This window comes from Phoca vitulina, unplaced genomic scaffold, assembly GCF_004348235.1.
Source record: "Phoca vitulina isolate PV1807 unplaced genomic scaffold, GSC_HSeal_1.0 scaffold5, whole genome shotgun sequence".
NCBI classification, from domain to species: domain Eukaryota; kingdom Metazoa; phylum Chordata; class Mammalia; order Carnivora; family Phocidae; genus Phoca; species Phoca vitulina.
Window position 1 is genome coordinate 53,837,307 of NW_022589708.1, and position 18,975 is coordinate 53,856,281.

The 18,975-nt window shown below is 43.1% G+C and overlaps 1 protein-coding gene across 2 annotated transcripts in view; it reads right to left on the reverse strand.

The window, feature by feature from the left end:
• ENOX1 (ecto-NOX disulfide-thiol exchanger 1) overlaps positions 1 to 13,133 on the reverse strand; it is a 550,829-nt gene extending 537,696 nt beyond the window's left edge. For both annotated transcript variants that reach the window (XM_032402958.1, XM_032402955.1), the window contains exon 1: positions 12,820 to 13,133. The gene's annotated coding sequence lies outside the window, so the exon portion shown is untranslated. The remainder of the gene's footprint in view (positions 1 to 12,819) is intronic.
• Positions 13,134 to 18,975: the final 5,842 nt, after the last annotated feature.

Sequence of the window (18,975 nt, forward strand, 5' to 3'; positions counted from 1 at the left end):
ATGGCTCCAAAACCCAAGCTCGACCTCACGTGTGGGCTTCACAAATGGGACTCTCCACCTAGATAGCCCCAATCATTCTTCAGATCTTATAAATTATTTTCCCCTATAACCCTTCTCTGATTATTTCATCCTTTCTACACCCTTTTAGAGAAACCCGTTCTTTTCCAAGTTCTTATCAAGAGTTCCAATTACAGAATTATTTTGGGGTTACTTAATACCCTTTCCAGTAAACTGTGGGCTCCCAGAAGGGCAGGAACAGTGATCATTTTTGTTCACTGCTATATTCCCAGCACCTAGCATGAACTTGGCACATAAATACCTATTCACTGGGGAATATGTAGCATGCTTTCCTCCAAAAACATTAAATCTCTACTAGAGTATCAAGCTAGGTCACAGTATTATGTGAGATTTAAAATACATATGTCAACATTATTTTTTTATTACTAAATGAGAAAAATCACAAACTACTTAGGGCCAACTCAACACAATAGAGCACACCAACCAATGCACAGAAAACAATTTCTCTCACTTCTTCAGTGCCTGCTCTGTGCTTCTTGATGGATTCAAGTCCCTACCGCCCAAGAAAATTCCATTTAAAACCTCTCTCCTCATGGGGCGCCTGGGTGGCTCAGTCGTTAAGCGTCTGCCTTCAGCTCAGGTCATGGTCCCAGGGTCCTGGGATCGAGCCCCACATCGGGCTCCCTGCTCGGTGGGAAGCCTGCTTCTCCCTCTCCCACTCCCCCTGCTTGTGTTCCCTCTCTCGCTGTGTCTCTCTCTGTCAAATAAATAAATAAAATCTTTAAAAAAAAAAAAAACCTCTCTCCTCATGCCACTGCACATTACTGAGTAATGAGGGAAAAAACTCTATCTTTGCAGAAAGATGCAACTGAGGTGAGTAAAAGACCAGGATTCAAAAGGATGTCATGGGAAACCATTAGCTGCTCTCACACAAGCACCACTTCCCAGAGTAAAAAGCGTATGGAGTACTCCCAGGGGAAAGGGACCCTGAACCCAGGCAGTTCTGAGAGATGACCGGAAAAGGGAAATAGAGGAGAAACTCACATAAGAGCAGGGGTGATTGGTGTTTTGTTACTAAACAAACGGTTCTTTAGTGATTATAGGTGAGCAAGTGATTTCTTTTTTCCAGTCTTGCACTTGTATTAACCAGAACCCTAATGTGTCCATGAGGCCGAAGTATGTCTTAATTACTTGCCTTCAAAGCTTATGCCCATTTAAAATAAGCTTATTTCTTTTCCATTGTCAGCTTGCCCAGAGCCGCCTAATCTACAACTCTCCTGCCCAGCACTCACCACTTCTGATCATTATGGAGAGCAGAGGCAAGCAAGGAGCCTTACAGGCAGCTTCCAAAGAGATCCATCTGTTCATAACTGTGTGCGCTAACCCACAAAACACTCTCCAGCCCTTGTCCACTGCAAGGACAGGAGAACACCAGGACCTGAACACATCTATAGCCCACGGCACAGGCTCCTTTTCAATATTTAAATTCTTCTTTAGCCAAAGCTTTGGATTTTCCCAGGCCCTAGTCCACTGCCCCAGTAGTGGTTTGCATGGCTGTCCATTTAAAGAGCATCCCCATGTGTGCTGCAATGACTAAAGGTACTGCTCCTGGCCCCGTAAGTGAGGGCCACCTACAACTGCATTGTTTGTGTGACCTTTTGGACATCTCAGTCGGAGATAGCTCAAAAGCTTTTTCGTTGCTCCAACTCCAGCTCTCTATCTCAGTTGGGGACACCGTGGAGAAAGACAAAGCTGCCTGATGCACCCAACTATGAGACCAATATGGTAGCAACCAGCAAGACTGCTCTCCAACAGGGGAAGGAACCTGAGTGGTCACTGCACTGTCCTAATACCCTCCCCTAAGCATACTAAGTTTCTCTTTCCTGCCCTTTCCTTAACGTGGCATGTGGCCCTCACGGTGGCTCCTAGCTCTGCTTCCAATGACAGGGCTTCTAAATGTGCTTTACACTCCAAGATTCTACTGAGTCCTGTTCCCTTCTCACAAAAGCATTCTTACTCTCATTGTTCCATTGTTTTCGTTACAGAATCACATATGCTTCTATAGGAGATGAGCTGGAGGAGCCGATAATACAAATACACAGCATCCTTGTGCGGGGAAATGAAATGCCAGCAAAACTAAATCCTAATATAGCAGACATATGCCCCATAAACCAAAGTACATTCAGGAGTGAGTCACAAGACCAATACGTGAACATGGGCATAAGGGTATTACACATGGAGATGAGGTAAGTACTGCTAGCAGAAGATAATAGGGAAGGCTAGTAAAAGAGGGGCCCAAGGACAGAATTACAAAGACACTAGGGGAGGTTGCCAGAATCCCAAATATATCAGACAAAGGGAAACCAGTGTTGGAAAACCAGAGACTGGGAGTGGGTGAATAATCGGTAAAGGGACTGAGAATCTAGGTGGGAGAGGTGAGATTACAAATGCAGGTGCTTTCTACCCTGACTGGAGCTAGCAAGATTTTTCCAGTGAAGAAGCCAGAATGACAGAAGACGAAAACCCCGTCAAATTTATACCATTTCCATACTTTGAGGAACTGCAAAATCTCTAACTAGGAAAAAAGAAATCTCTTCAATTATTTTTTTACAAGGGAAATTTAGTATAGAGAATTGGTTACTCAGGTGATGGTGGAACAGAAAGCCTAAGAGGATAGTGAGGTAGTCCAAAGATCAGCAAGAGCAGGAAGCTGCAACCTCCCCAAGGCTGAAGAGACAATAGCAGGAGGTTATGTGTCTGGAGTCCATGGGCCAAGGTCGCTTGTGAGCAGCTAGAACCAGAGCCAGTCTGTCAAGCATGAGTGGTACTACGGCAGGAGGGATTCCGACTGCCAGGGATGCCACATGAAGCTCAGGGAAAGAAAAAAATACCCTGGCTTTGCCCTTCTCCCTTCCCTCTCTTACCAGTGTCTCCCACAGGCTGAACACAGTGAGCCAGCTAACTCAGAAATCTGAGAGAGCAGCCTGAAGGGTGAGCCCCCTCCAACACAGAGAGGAAGAGGGGAGGGCCAAGAATGCTAGAAGAAAAGGACAGAAACTTTAGTACAAGGAAGATGAGTTAGAGTGAGATTTAATAAGCAAGATTTTTTTGCAACAGACATACTTTTAAAGGTCTGCTTATTGCCATATAATGGCGCCAGTAATAAAGTGGTCACCCAGTAACAAAGTGGAAGCTATACCATGGCCCATTGACCTTCCTGCCATGTTGGGTGGCCCTGGATAACACTCTCCAGAATCCCAGAGTTAAAAGGGGGTTAGGGAATTTATTCTCTATTGCTCTTTCTTCAGTTACAGGTAAGCCAGGACTAGTCCAAACAAGCAAATTTTTTTCAAAATTTTCAAATGAAAAAGACCCTTACTTTTTAAAGTAAAAAATATCATAAGTATTGAATAGAAGAAAACTTGCATGCACATGTGTGTGTGCACACCCAAATGATTACAAGTAAAACTGGGGAAATCGGAACAAGATTGATGGATTGTATTAACCAATATCCTGGTTGTAATACTGTGCTATAGGTCTGCAAGATATTATCACTGGGGGGAAATGGGTAGAGTGTACACAGAATCTTTCTATGTTATTTCTCACAATTCCATATGAATCTAGAATGATCTCCACATAAAAAGTTTAATTAAAAAACATCATAAATATGTGCATAATATTCTCTATTAATAAGGCTGTGTTCCTTCCATTGTGTTTCACCCACGGTGTCTCCAGCCTCCTTATGCTCACATGTCCAGTATTTCCACTGCCATGACTCTGTTCTGTTAAGCAAGGCCCAGTAAGCTCTTTGCTGACCCATTCTACTTCTTATAATTCAGTCTTCTCCTTGTTATTGGTTCAGTGCTACTTTTGCAGAAATATGATGGTGTCGGGTTGCTCTTGTTTGATTATTCAGCCTTTGCATTTCTGACTAGAGACAGAGGCCGAGTGGTAGTATTTATATATGGGACAATTAGAAGGCGGCCTAATCTTATTTCATATCATCTAACAAGCTTTAACCTGTTCATTTCATGATTAAGCATTTAATTCAAAACAGCTCTCTTGACGGATTTATTCTTTCCTTCTCCCACCCTCTGTACCCTTTGATGTCCTTTGGGAGCTGGTGGCCTAAGAACCGGCAGGAGAAACCACAAAGAAAAGCCTGGCATTTTGACAGAGCAAGAGAAAAGAACCAGCCCCACCCCCAGCTACCACTCATTCACTTAGCTAAAATACAGGCTATTAGAGAAACAGAGAAAACAATAGACATAAGTATACGCTAGGTCTTCCAGAAACCGATGGTGGATGAAAATCACCTCTTGCTCAAGAGTATGGGGGAAAATCACTATTCATCACAAAATGGACATGCGTCACATGCATCTCTGCAACTCTCCTGCTCTATATAACTCCACAAATCCTTCCCGTAAAATATAACTTTCTTCCTTTAATGATCTAGTAGTTAATTATTTATATTCTTCAATTTATCTTCCTGTCTTCTTTTATTTATTCCCAGACTTGTGCTACTTAACTCTAGAAAGCCTGACCAAGGTTACAGGCAAGGCACAGGAGTCTCTGTCCTTCAAGGGGGCCGAGCCGAATGCAGAGTAGGGCCATGGTGCACAGCAGAGCAATGAAATCTCATTTTTGGAACGGCGGCCAGCTAAGTGACCACACACCGCCGGCCTCCATCTCGTGACAGCTTTCCATCAAAATCCATTTTGCGTCCCCACAGCTACAACCTTCACTTTGGCGGGCATCATTGCTTGCCCGGACACTGCCACCTCCTAGCTGATCTCCATGCTGCTGACTCTCCCTCCGTCAATCCACCCACCACAACCTGCCAGCATGACCTTCCCAAGATGCAAATCAAAAATGACAATGCCTACATCTTAACCCTTCAGTGGCCCTCTATCATCACCTGAGACCAGGTCTCCCAAATTTGCCTCAATATAAAAAAAAAAAAAAACCAGTGAGGGCATTAATAAAAAATAAAAATAAAGCAGATTCTTCCATATCTTATGTTGGGTTCCTCCAGAAACAGACCTTGCAACAGACTTTAAGTGCAAGTTATTTATTTAGAAGAGGATCCTTGGAAGCACTGACAGAGGAAAGAGACAGCCAACAAAGCACAGATACCTAGCACATTGCCGTTATGGCAGATTCACCAGGGAATTTGGGGACATAGTGCAGAACATGTGTCAGCTATTGTACCGGAGGGTCCAAAACGTTAGTGTATTACCTCCCAGCTCCCTCTTACCGTTGGCGTAGGTCCACTCCTGAGGCCATTAACTTCACTGCCCTACCAAGCTGCCCTATAGGCGGGAGAGAAAGCCCTCAGGCAGAGAATGAGAGCTGCTTGCAGAAGAATTCTGCAGACATATACTGGAGCAGTGGCCATTTGGGCAAATAAGTATGAAAGTGACCATGTCTGCTCCCACAGGCCATGTCCCTGAAGATTCTGATTCAGCGGGTCTGGGGTGGGACCCAGGAATCAGCAGCATAGCAAGTGTTTCATGGGATTGTGCTGAACAAGCAGATTGTAAAACACTGACTAATATAATTAAGCTCAAAAGCTTTTTTGGGTTCTGCTAGGTCCTCCATTGTCTGTCTGCTGTTCTGCTTTCCACACCTACTGACCCTCCTTCACAGTCACCTTTAAACCAAACCAAATTTGTGCATTTCCCTGCAAATAGCATATTCTCTTCCATGAACAGGAACTGTGCCTTAAAATCTTTATCATCACCAGAGCCAAATACTGTACCATTCATATAGTAAATGCTCAATAAATAATTTATTGTTAAAGAAATAATCCTAAAAGAAAATAGTATAATATTATTTAAGTGTTCCCTGGACAAAACTACCTTCCCTATACATCAAAAGAGTAGGTGCAATTTTACTAGTGAAATTAAACAAATATATATTGGCTAATGTATGCAAGACACTCAGGAATCCCTCCAGAAAAGTACTATAACCTTTTATCAGTATACACCTTAACATCTTTTTCCCCCCACAAGGGGAGTCCTTTAATAGAGATGGGCAAACAGGGGACATGATTTGGTCCTTGGCCACTGGATAAGGTGCCTCCCTCTCCCAAACCTGGTGTGAACCCAGGTTGGACATAGAGAGGTGTTCTTAAAACACATGGCAGGACTACGTCTCCACTTTCACAAAGGGGAACACAGGAAAGCAATCTGCTGGAGCTTTGCTGATACAAAACTATTAATGAATCCCTACAAAGGAGATAAACAGCTAGGTAGTGGTGGAAAGGTGAAGGATGTTTAGGACTAATTGGAAGCATGTCAGACTTTACCTACCTTGTGGTTCTGCCAGGGTTGTCCACAGAGACACTACCACTCTCCACCTATTTCCAAAGATGGAGCGGGATAAAGAAGAAAGTCTTGTTTCAATGTCACTGAACTCTTGGGATTATGACTTCTTTCAATGACCAAAAATTTGGTACCTGGGATCTAGATGGTAACTTTGGGCTCTACCCCTTACTTGCAAAAAGAGTTGCTGTGCTTTTTAAGCTACTAAAGGTGCTCTCTTGCAAATGAGACCAAAGCAAAGGTCTGGCCACTCGTAGTCACTAAAGACCTCATCCATGGCTTTTTTCCCACTGTTTGGGATGTTAACCACAGCCTCTTGGCCACATTCCAGTCTGGATAATTACACTGGGGCTAGCAAACTTCACCCTCCAGCTCCAACTAAATAAAGTATTCCTTTGGACTAGCTGCCATAACAAAGGTTATGCTGTGGGCTATTAAAGAGCTATTCTGTACTTAGGATGGCTGTATTTGTGAAAAATCAATACCGCTGGTATAATTTCCTGCACTGACAAGAAGTATATTCCACAATATCTCACTGGCTATTTTTTTAATATAGTTCCAGAAACAATTAGAAAACTAGAGTAATTTCTTCTCCATCTTCTCAACTTTTACCATTCATACAGATAGAGATTGAAATGTTTGCAACATTATGTAAAGAAGGAGGGCAGGTGTATATTCCACAAAATACACACTGAATGTCCACCACACGCGAGCCTCTACTGTAGGTACTGGGTATTGCGGTACAGGCCGTGGGTTATGTTCGCAGCATAATGTGAGAATTTTCCAAAGGGAATAATTCAATTTAACTCCTCCTATGTTACTGTATTTCTGAAAATCTGAATATATCCACTTTACTTAATGTATCAGCATTACCATGCACAGGGCTTCCAATAAAAACACTATTTCCATTCACTCTTAAAAGGGTCTAACAGCACTGGGGCACCTGGGTGGCTCAGTTGGTTAAGTGCCCACCTCTTGATTTTGACTCAGGTCATGATCTCAGTGTAATGAGATTGAGCCTGGTGTTGGACTCTGCGCTGGGCATGGAGCCTGCTTGGAATTCTCTCTCTTCTCTCTGCCTCTCCCCCCACCCCCCTACCCCCCCTCGCTCTCATCCGCCCCCCCCCAGAAAAAAAGTCTTAAACTCAATGTGTATGTAGGTATGTGTGTGGAAGGATATGTGTGTCTAAGAATGAGAAAATATGCTTTCTTGGCTAGCTTAGAGGGTAACAAATACTGCTTAGATATGTATTTATTTATTTGCTTGTTTTTTTAGCAATCATCCTACTTGTGTGGGTGAGAGTTTACAGGTTATAATAGCAGAAGCAGACATAAGGAAATTGAAAAAGTAAATATCTCTTGTTTAAAGCTTCTCTTTACTATATGAAAAAAACCATAAATCTAGTATTTAGTGTTCTATTACAAGGGCGAAAACAACAGAAGGGGAAAAAAGTAAGTATTGTGTGTTTGTACATTCACATACACATATGTTATCTTGTACATGGAGATGGGAGAGAGAAGTTAAATATCAAAATTCCAGTGGGTTAAATTATGGATGAACAACAGAATATTTCACATCATTCCTCGCAAAGAGAAATGGTTCAGAAATTTAAAAAATAATAATAACAACCTTAAAATTCAGATTAATCCTAGAGGATCCAAAACAGGTACTTGCCCTGGACAAACTATAACCAGACTGTGGAAAATAGTTTTAAAAATCAGCTAAGCTCACTTGAAATCTGCCAAATTATTATTCTGCTTGAAAGTAAATCTTCCTAGCTAGAACAAGTTAATAGCAGGCTTCTAAAACTAGGTTAAACATGCTGTAAATCAATTTATTCCCCCCCTACAAATCTGCTAAAGTGCATGCTTTTCTGGTGAAAATGGTTCTTCAGTGGTACTTAATACTGTCACTTTATTGTTTCTCCAACCAGGCCACTTCAAGTTTTTCTACCTAAGTTGTTACATTAAAGTTAATGCCTATCTTTTTTTTTTTTTTTTAAAGATTTTATTCATTTATTTGACAGAGAGAGAGAGAGAACAAGTAGGCAGAGAGGCAGGCAGAGGGAGAGGGAGAAGCAGGCTTCCCGCTGAGCAGGGAGCCTGATGCGGGGCTCGATCCCAGGACCCCGGGATCATGACCTGAGCCGAAGGCAGCCGCTTAACCGACTGAGCCACCCAGGCGCTCCTAAATGCCTATTTTTGACATAAATAATAAACAATGAAATACATTGTTTAAAATAGCATAAGGAACCTCCAAATGTATCACACAGGCAATACATACCCTAAGTTTAGAAGAAATGCTTAATAATGCATATGGGATCCAAGTTTGTCACCCAATAATTTATTCATCATCATTTTATTGAGTTAAGAAACAATGGGCACTATCACCATCTCTCACAGATAGATGACTCGTCCTCCACCAACATGCTACGGGTAGTACCTTTGGCCAGACAGCTTTGATAAAAGACTAAAATGAATACTATGCAGAGACACAGTACTGTGTCCCAGATACTTTTTTTTTTTTTTTTGACAGAGAGAGACACAGCGAGAGAGGGAACACAAGCAGGGGGAGTGGGAGAGGGAGAAACAGGCTTCCCGCTGAGCAGGGAGCCCGATGCGGGGCTCCATCCCAGGACCCCGGGATCATGACCTGAGCCGAAGGCAGAAGCTTAACGACTGAGCCACCCAGGTGCCCCAGTGTCCCATGTACTTTAAAGAGCCCAAATCACTACACCCACAGCACGTCTACCACGTTGCTGACAGAAGACCAGAACGGGTGATTAATTAGCTCTAATGTTTAAACTCTCGCTGGTATAAAAGCTGACCAACACAATCTTCAATCTTATCCCCATTTAAAATTCCCACGGAAAATTATGGATCATTAAAGATTACACAGAGGTGTAAACAATTACCAAAGCAAGGGACAGGGCTTCCCCAGTTTGGAGAAAGAGGTGGGAGTCACAGGACTTCCATAGATTGGAGGCAGAATACATGATATACAATGCATCTAACACCATAATCTATCCTAGTGTCAATACTAAATATTTACTCCCAAATATTACTGTATTTTCTAAGTATGTTTATTAGAATAAAAATCTTTTTTTATATGTTTTATGTAACTCAAGAACAAGAATAATTTCAGGGAGAAAATGGAAAAAATTTCCAAGTGTCACCCAAGGGAAGACATTCTGGAGATGGCTCAGTCACCAGGGTCAAGTCACATCACCTCACTGTGCCTCAGTGTCCCATAAAATGAGAGAGTTAGGCCAGAGCATGAATCTCTAATTCCCTGCTAGCAGTTAAACCCAGCTATCTATTTAGGTATCATAGAGAACTCAAGTTTTTGTAAAACCTAGGAGCACCTGACGGTAGCAGAAAATGTGCTTACAGTGTTTAATGACTATAAAGGGAAGAATGAGAAGGGTCTAAACAATCCTCTCAATCTTGCATTTTTCAGTTTAGACTAGGCTTAAGAGGGCAATTGAAATTAGATGCTTCATTTCATCCCACAATAACAATATAATTCTTATTATAATAAAAATTTTAAATACTCTTTTTAAAATCATCCCAAAAAAGAAACAGCTTCACCTTACTCAAATGAAACTTAGAGCTGTCTCACGTGGAGGGTTTCAGTGCTTGAGCTACAGTATGGGTGTCAGGATGTGGAAGCAGCTGTCACTGCTTTGTTTTTCATTCACAGTAGGTGGTTGCCAAGCAACAAAATACTATTGTCTGTTTCCATGATCTATCGGCCTATTCTACTGGTGATAATGCTTTCTACAGTTTAAAACAGGGCCACCTTTTGGACGAGCAGAAATGAGAAAATTTAAGAATGACAATAACATATATATAAATAAATACACTGAATGTATCCCCAAATTATGTATATACATATATAGCTGTGTGTAGATATACATACATATATTTTGCATTTATGCATATGTATGTGTGTGACTATATACATTCTTTTTCTACCTACCTCAAAACCTGTCTAAATTTGAGAGGCCAAAAACTAGATTCTGAATCCCTTGAAGGCAAATCAAGGCATGACCTAGGGATATGAAAACATACTAAGAATTGTATTTTCAACAATAGCAGTAATTTCCAGTTTGCCAGATGTATCAAATCTGTCCCTTGAATACAAAGTCCTACAGTCAGAAAGCAATTCTGTCTACTTACATAAAAATAATAATAAATGGAAAGACTTTACTATCTACTTTGGAATTACCTAATATATTTAACATGCTGTATGACTTATGTGCTACCACTGTGTACACAAAGATAATAACTGAAATGGGAAAATTCGGTTGCTGTTTACACCCAAGAATCTTAAAATACATTCATTTTTAAAATAATTGAATTGTTCTCCCTGGAACAGCCTCATGCGATTCCCACTGTTTTGATATGGGTCCCTGGGGAATAACAGTCATGCTATGTTATTCTTGCATATTTCACTACTCGCAAATAAAATAACACACAGTGTACTCAATATAAAGTTGTCAACATTAACTTGCATGAGTTGCTGTTTGTTTTGCATTGACAAGGCTTCTAAAGATAAGAATTACAATATTCTTAGATGTACAGACACAACATCAAAACAGCCTGAAGGAATTAAAGCTTGAAAATGCTAGAGGCAATCACGTTTTGAAATGAAGAGAAATCAGTATCATTTATGCATACATATATATTTCTGCAAAGGACCTAAATAACGCCAGAACAATCTTTGGATTTTATGCAATGCTCATCCGTCTTCTTTCACAATATTTCAAAAGCACTTTGCCTTAACTATTTAGTGCATCCCTCTAAAAGAACTTTTAAAATTCACTTTTTGAAATTCATTACCACTTGCAAATCTATATATTACAAGAAGCTGGAATAAACAAAATCCATTACATGGACTGACATTATTAAGAGATAAAGTCTCATATCAAAAGGACAGAGCTAGCAAAACAGAAACAAAGTGTGCTAATAATGAACTAAATATTATCCAAAACTACCCCGTTCTGGGACAGAACCTTCTTCAGCAGAACCCACCCGCCTCCCAGGAGTGCCCATCCGAGTTTCTCCTTCACATTTCACCCCACAAACGACCCACTTTTTCTCCCTCAGCTTCCCAAGCTCACCCACCTGTGTCCTTCCTTCTAACAAGGAACAATTTCCATCCCACTTTCTCCATCTTCTTCAGCTCTCTTAGCCACCCATTACTTTCTCCGAATTACTGGACTCAAACCTGCAGCCCAGTTTGCCACGAACCTCCGCATACGCACTTGTTTCCCTCATTCTCCTAGATATGCTTTAAAAACCTCTACCACGGAACAAATGCAATATTAATAAAAGTAGGGCTACAAACCAGTTTTTGTGTTGTTTTTTACTTACAGCAGTAGAATGCTGAGAGATAGAAAGGGAGAAAAGCAGGAGTGTATTTGGAGGAAGGAGGATGGGTGAGGGACTACACACAGCGGTGTAGACGCGGGGATCCTACTGACCCAGCTTCCCCACCTGTCGACCCCACTTCCCCCATGTGCGCGCCGCGGGATGACAATCACAACACTCCAGAACCAGCCCCTCCGGAAAGGAGGCGGGGTTACGCCTTCAGCCAATCAGAACCTGCGAACTCCGGGTGTCCAACCTATGGGGTGGCCGTGGCCGTGCAGGGGGGAGGACGTGGGGTGTTCGGGGAGGGGCCGCGTCCGTGGGAGGCGCGCACGTGTCGAGTCCAGGGAGGCAGGGAGGCGGAGAGGCGGCAGGCGTCCAGGACCTGAGGCGCGGGCTCTGCACCCTGGCAGCCACCGAGTCCAGCTGCCCAGTGCCTCCTCTGCCTCGGACTCGGCGGGCCAGGACATGCTCCCGCCGAGGAAGACACGTCCAAGGTGTCTGAGTTCCCCGTGTAAGGGGACAGTCACAAATAACAACAACAGTACCTAGCACAGAGGAGAAGGAGAGTAAAGTTTCCGGCCCGCACCACAGCGGAGTCCGCCAAGACAGTGAGGACAAGGGACGCAGGGCGGGAGGGTGACAATCGGGAAGGAACAGGGCAGCGGGAGGGCTGCGCGAGCAGGACGCCGTCCCAGGTGCTGTGCAGGGGGCGGCGGGCCGCTGGGTGCGCTGTCCAAGGTGCAGGGGAGGTGGGAAGCGCGCGGCGGGCGCGGACCCGGAGCCAACACCGGCTGGCGGCGGCGGGGAGAGCGGGGAACAGCAGTCTGGGGCGCCGGGCACCCCCTGGCTCGTAAAAGTGACAGTGCTGGAGCTGGGATAGAGCGGGGAAGGGCGCGGGGGGCTGCGCGGAAGCCCCCAAGCTTCCAAGGACCCCTCCCCACCAGCCTCACCTCTAGCTCCATTCCCCTCCCCCTCCCCGGAGCCCACTCCCCTCCAAACCTCTGTCCCGGGGCCGTGGCGGGGGCGGGACCGGGGAACCCCGGCTCCAAGCCCGGACACCCCAGGGATGCTGCGGGCCCCGGAGCTGCTTGCTTACCTGGAGCCGCGGTACCGGGAGCGGGGGCAGCCCGCCGCGCGGAGCCGGGAGCCGGGCGCTGGGCGCGGCGCGGCTCCTCCTCGCCTCGGCGTCCTCCTTCTCCGCTTCTCCCGGACTCCGTCCCGAGCACGAAGCTGCAAGACGCGGCCAGGCTGCCGCTGCGGTTCCCTCTGCTGCCTCCACCGCCGCTGCCGCAGACAGAGGACGCCCCGTGGCGACTGGAAGCCTGTGTGAGTAGCGGCGCCCGAGAGAGTGGGATCTGCTGGAGACTCCGCGGCTCGGGGCGCGCGGGCGTGCGGGTGTGCGCACGCGCGCCTGCGAGTGTGAATGTGTGTGAGTGTGCGCGCGCGCGCCCACGGGGTGGGGGAGTCGCGAGGGGAGGGGGAGAGAGGCCAAGAGATGCTCGTAGGGACCGAGGCAAAATTCTTTGCCCCCGGAAATCCGTAAAGCCGGAGAAGGAGGATCGAACACGCGTCTCGCCGGGGGGAGCTGCCCGCGGGGCGGCGGCAGAGGGGGAAGGGAAGGCAGCACGGCGCGCGGGCTCCGGATCGGAGCGGGTCTGGGCCGAGCGGAGCGCGCAGCCACGGATGCAGCAGAGGCGGTGCCCGCAGCCCTCGGTCGCGCTGCCCCCTGTAGGGAGGGGCCGAGCCGCTAGCTCCCGCCACCGCCGCCGCTGTCCCGACTTCTTGGCTGTGCGCGGGGGAACAGAAATCAGGACCCCACGGTTGCCACTGCAACCTTGGAGTCTCTCGGCCCACTAAGGGGCCGAGCAGAGGAGCCGGGCGCACGTGGCCGACTACCGGCTGGAGTCCGCGTGTGCAAGCACTGCGGGAGTGGGAGTGGGCGATGGGCCCACCCCACCGAGTGCGGCCCACCGCCTCTTCTGTGTAGGGATGCGGGGCGGGGAGCAAGAGTGAGGTCTTTGGCGGGTGAGGTGAGCTTGCACGGTCCGGAGGAAGGGAGGGCGTTTCTTACTCCCGGTGGAATGCTGCCTCTTTTTCTCCCCGGAGGCCACTTTTCCTCAAAGTTAATCCAGTTCCCAGGTAAAAGTGCCGGTCTTTTCTTTGTTCGGATTCAGCTAACTGTGCAGGCAGCCGAGCACTGCCTCTCTAAAGTCAGGCTCCGCCAGGAAGCGGCCCGTGCGGCCATCGTGGGGCCGCTCTTGGCGTATTAAACCCCACCCTCCTTCGTTCATCCAAGCCACACTGTTATATACCTTAGAAATAAAAATTTTAAACACATTACACGCCCTCCCTCCTAAAAGACATATCATCCTAGTAGTATTCTTTTCCATGCTTATTTTAAATTATAAGTGCAATTTTATTCACCCAAGAATTTCTTGAAAGATCATAAGGTCTGAATAATACTTGAAAATACCCTTCTTGGCAGGATTCCTTAGCGCAGGGTTTGTGTTTTGCATACTTTTGCATACCCTCCAGTACTTAGCACTGTACCACGTACATTGTGTGTTTTCTATAAATGTTGAATGAATGACATTGTTTTCTAGCTTCACGTATCCTGAAGGCAAAGACTTGGATGCTGGGAAACTCATTACCATCCCACTAGGCTTACTTGATTTTAACTTGCACCATTTCCCTGTGTGTGGCTATTTTCCCCTCTGGCAGCCAGAGCCCCAGTGTAAAAAAAGACTACAGGGAATACTGACCCATTGTGCAGCCTTACCAAAGGGTGCAAGAAGAGAGCACTCTGCAGGGAACCCAATGGGATATCCTGGGTGTAAGAAGGCTAAAGCATGCTTTATTTCAGTGCTGGGGGAATCTAACCTCTTAAAATGTGAAAATCACTGTTCATTAGCAATTTATAATGTCTCTTTTAGAACAGCAGGACAGGAAAAAAGTTTTCAGAGAAATGCATGTTTCTACTAGCTTGCCAGTTATAAGCTTTTCTCTTGTAAAGAGATTTACTTGGTGGACACTGGCCAATATATGCAGGGTCACCCCAGACTACTATTTCTGCTGCAGCACCAAGCCCACATCCTTCCACCTTGGTATTTCTACAATCATCGTCTTAGAAGTAAAAGTCCTCAATTTTACATTCCATGCTAAATTCCAATTCCTTTGAACTCGGGCTCTTCTATGAGCTGCTTCTGTCTCCACTCATGATATCACAGCTTTGAAATATAACTGAAATAAAGTGAAAATTAAAATGGGTTTATTTGGGAGCTGCCAATGTGTTCTCTAGTGGGGGTTCCTTTTAATAACTTCTCTTCTGTCCCTCAATTTACAGTCTTCTTAGGAGCCATTTGTTGTGATATGGAATTCGTATGCTTTTTTATGTTGAACACAAATATATGATATTTAAAATTTTAACTTGAAAGGAAGCTCTAGAACTTGCAGGGGGAACAGAAAAACTCTGACACCCCCAAAGAGATTCTTGACAGCCAACCTTTAAAATAGGCATGAGTTAAAATCTTCCAAAATAATTTTAAAGCTTTGTTTTCCTTAGAAAACTGCCTTTAGGCTTCCCAAGTGCTTGTCTTACTGCGTGAGACAGAAGAATGTAACAAAGTTTTAACTTCTCTGATGACCACCAAAGGGGGCAGTCTTGTCTTTATAAAAATAAATACATTTATAAGAAGCCAATATTTAAAAATAAGAATGTAGGCTTGTAGCAATCTTAATTTATGTTAGTTTAAAAGATAAACAATAGAAAGGATAACAACGTAAGATATATAGTGTTTATGACCCACTTAAAGATAAAAGTTTGGAGGAACAGCTAGAATTAAAATGCTATAAATCATAGGTCCTCAAGCTACTTAAACACTAAATAATAATAAAATGTGCTACTAAGAGATTTACTGTTACATGTGATTATAAGTTGGACTGAGAATCAATAGCATATTCATAAAGGTCCTATTTTTCTTCCTAAAAAGGCCTTGCTCCTTAACATAAGTGCTTTTTTTCAATTTGCAGCAGGGCAATAAACTAATCAAACATTAACTTTCTTAAAAACACAGTATTGGGGAAAGGTGGGGTATGCAGAGAAACACTTTAACCTGATTTGACCACAACTAACTAATCTATTCTGTCATTCTAAATAAAAAACAAATGTTTTCTACCTCTGAACTGGTAAATTTAGGCTTAGGTGAGATGTATCATGAATTCCAAAGTCAACTCCTCATGCTGGGAGCAAATTGCCCCAAATTCTCTGAAGTGAGGAGGCAGGAACCGTTAGCTGAAGTGCTGCTGTTGATTTTAGTGGTTGTGAGCATGCATAAGGAGACAGGTAATTTCCCCGATAATTAGGTCCCAGATCACTTAGTCCATTAGAGTTTTATATGATAAGAATCCTTGACCTGCACCTGGACACAAAGTGCCAACTCGGTACACAGAGTATAGCATGGGAACAAGGAGAAGGCTCAAGTTATGCTGTTTGCATTCATGTTTTTATACATTGCTTTATTCCTGGCATTACTTAGGGCAGCTTAATTATGACTAAAGATCAGGCATCTTAGGAAAGTCAAAAATCAGAGAAAGAACCAAAAAAAATCAGAGAAAAAAAGCAAAGTAAACAGGTTTTTGTCATCATCAGTGCTGACATTTAGGGTATGGGCGAATATATGAAATACTACTGGTTTTTAATAGTTTATGATAGAGTTATGGATTTCCTGGAAGCTGAAGAAAGCTATGTATCCTCTCCTCATGAAAGTGAACATTTGAAGATACAAAAAAAATTTTTTGAATAAAATTTCAGGAGTTAAAGGAATCCCCTCTGAAACTGAGGTTAAGAACCCCTGTCTAATATACATCCTTTGCACATTGACATTTATAGCTAGAGAGAGAGGAATTGGTAGATTTACTAATATCCTCACTTCTATTTTTATTCTGATAATTTATTTGTCAACACCAAAAAGATGCATAAGCAAATCAGTAAACCAAACAAGTATTTATTGAATACCTACTTCATAATCAATTCTGTTTCTCATGCTGTGGTTGTTACCAATAAAATGTAAAATACAATCTATCTCTGCCTTTAAAGGGCCTACAGTCTAGCTATCATTATTCTTAGGAACAAAAAAGTAAACATAAGCATAATTTAGCACTTGACCATGTACAACAAACCTCAGTTTGAATTACCAATACAACTTACTAGGCCATTTGTTAAATAAACCATTCCATTGAAAATTATTAGTTGCCAATGTCTATATGCATGTTTTCATATTCATATTTCTTAGTAGTAATCACGTAGATTATTGCATGATGTATAATGTAAAAAACTAGTTTATTGCTGTATTCTGAATTTTAGATTGGAGATGCGAAGAAAATTATTGACAAGAAAAAATGGACTATGTTGGCAATGGCAGCTATGGATTACCTATCACAGGATCCCTGGGCAAAGTGGAATTGATTAGAATATACTAGAGTTCATATTTCCATTCATCAAAGAATTAGTAGGGACACCCATGTATTTTCAGATTTCTAGATCTACAAAGACCCAGCAGTCTATTCTTGGAGAATTTTACACAATATTTCATTATAAATTATAAATAAATATAAAATGAATGTTATAATACTTATCATTTAACATAATATATTAATGTAATATTTTATTAAGGACTCTCCTTAAAATATCTTAAATCCCAGGACCCTGGGATCATGATCTGAATTGAAGGCAGATGCTTAACCCACTAAGCCACCCAGATACCCTGGTTAATATAACTTTTAAAAAATACAACCCCTTCACTCAATTCATGACAAAATGATGAAGAACAGAAAAGTAACAACCCAAGGAAACAAGAAGTTTTCAGTGGTTAAGGCAGTGTTACCATGATCTCCCCTCCCACTCATAGGGTGGCATAGACATAAAGCCAGTCACAAAATTAGAGCCATGGAAAGCCCAACCATCCATGTATCGAACACTTTACATAGCCTGCCTCCCCAAGGACCCCAGAGGCTTCATGTGGGGAAACCAAGACTGTCAGTCATATCTTTCTACCTTTCCAGAGGCTTAGTGTCATATAAAAGTAGCACTGGGCACCATGTCATAAGATCTCAGTTCAATTCTAGTTTGGCCAACAACTTGCTGTGAGACCTGGGGCAGCTCACTTTTGGAGCAGCAGGTGGTCCTCCTGTGTAATGTAGAGAATAGTAACTGCCTCATTCGTTAAGATAATTACGTGAAATAATGTGAGGAAGAGTCCCTCACATTGTAGGAGCTAAGTGACTCTGTGCAATTTGGGATCTAAATAATTAAAAAATATATATATATATATATATATATGGCAGAAAATTGGAACACATACGTTAAATGAATGGGAGGCTCCTGCAGAAATTCTGGAAGCTTTTGTTAGATTATAACTTAAATAATGTTGAACTGATTTGATGATTCCTGGGAGTCCCTTCCAAGGATATTTTAGGAAAACCACAGACAACCAAAAGTTGGCAGAAACAGACACATGCAGAAAATTGTGGGTTCCATAATTCTAGAGGTGCTGTAATTCTATAAATTCTACTGCTATTGCAAAACCCAAGCTTTTGTGTTCATTTGTTTTTAATTAGGCTCTGTTTTTTCTGTCACACAGATTCTGCCTCCTCAATGTTGCTTTGCCCTGTGAATATAGCTATGCGAACATTTATTTTACAGATTAATACCAACAGTAATTTTTTTAAACAAGAATAATTCACTATTTTCTCCCCCTTAATTGTAAAAGCAGTGCATGTGCTCATTGGGGGAAAAATAGGCAATGTAGAAATGTATAAAGAAGAGAAGAATTGCTGTAACATCACCTCTCAGGGACCAACCACCATTACTATTTTAGTATATACCCTTCCAGACATTTTATTTGCATAGATTTATTCTTTTAAAAGTCATTCAAGTCAATGTTCAGCCATTTAAATGCATACTAGCATTTTAGTAAAAACGGTTAAACAGTTTCACAAAAAGGTTCAAATGTGGAGTTTTCTTCCCTCTCATACTCTTTCTTTCCAAGATGGGCCCTCAGCTCAGCACGTCCTTTAAACAGGATTTTAACTAGGATTTTAACTAGTCATCTTTGGAAACTTCCCTTCCAATTTCCCCACTTTCACAACTTCTAACAATTAGTACTTCTTAATGACCCTTTAAAAACTTAATCTCACCTTGAGCTGACTTGATCTGGAGTCACAAGCCCTGCTCCTTGGCCTCTGGCCATTCTGT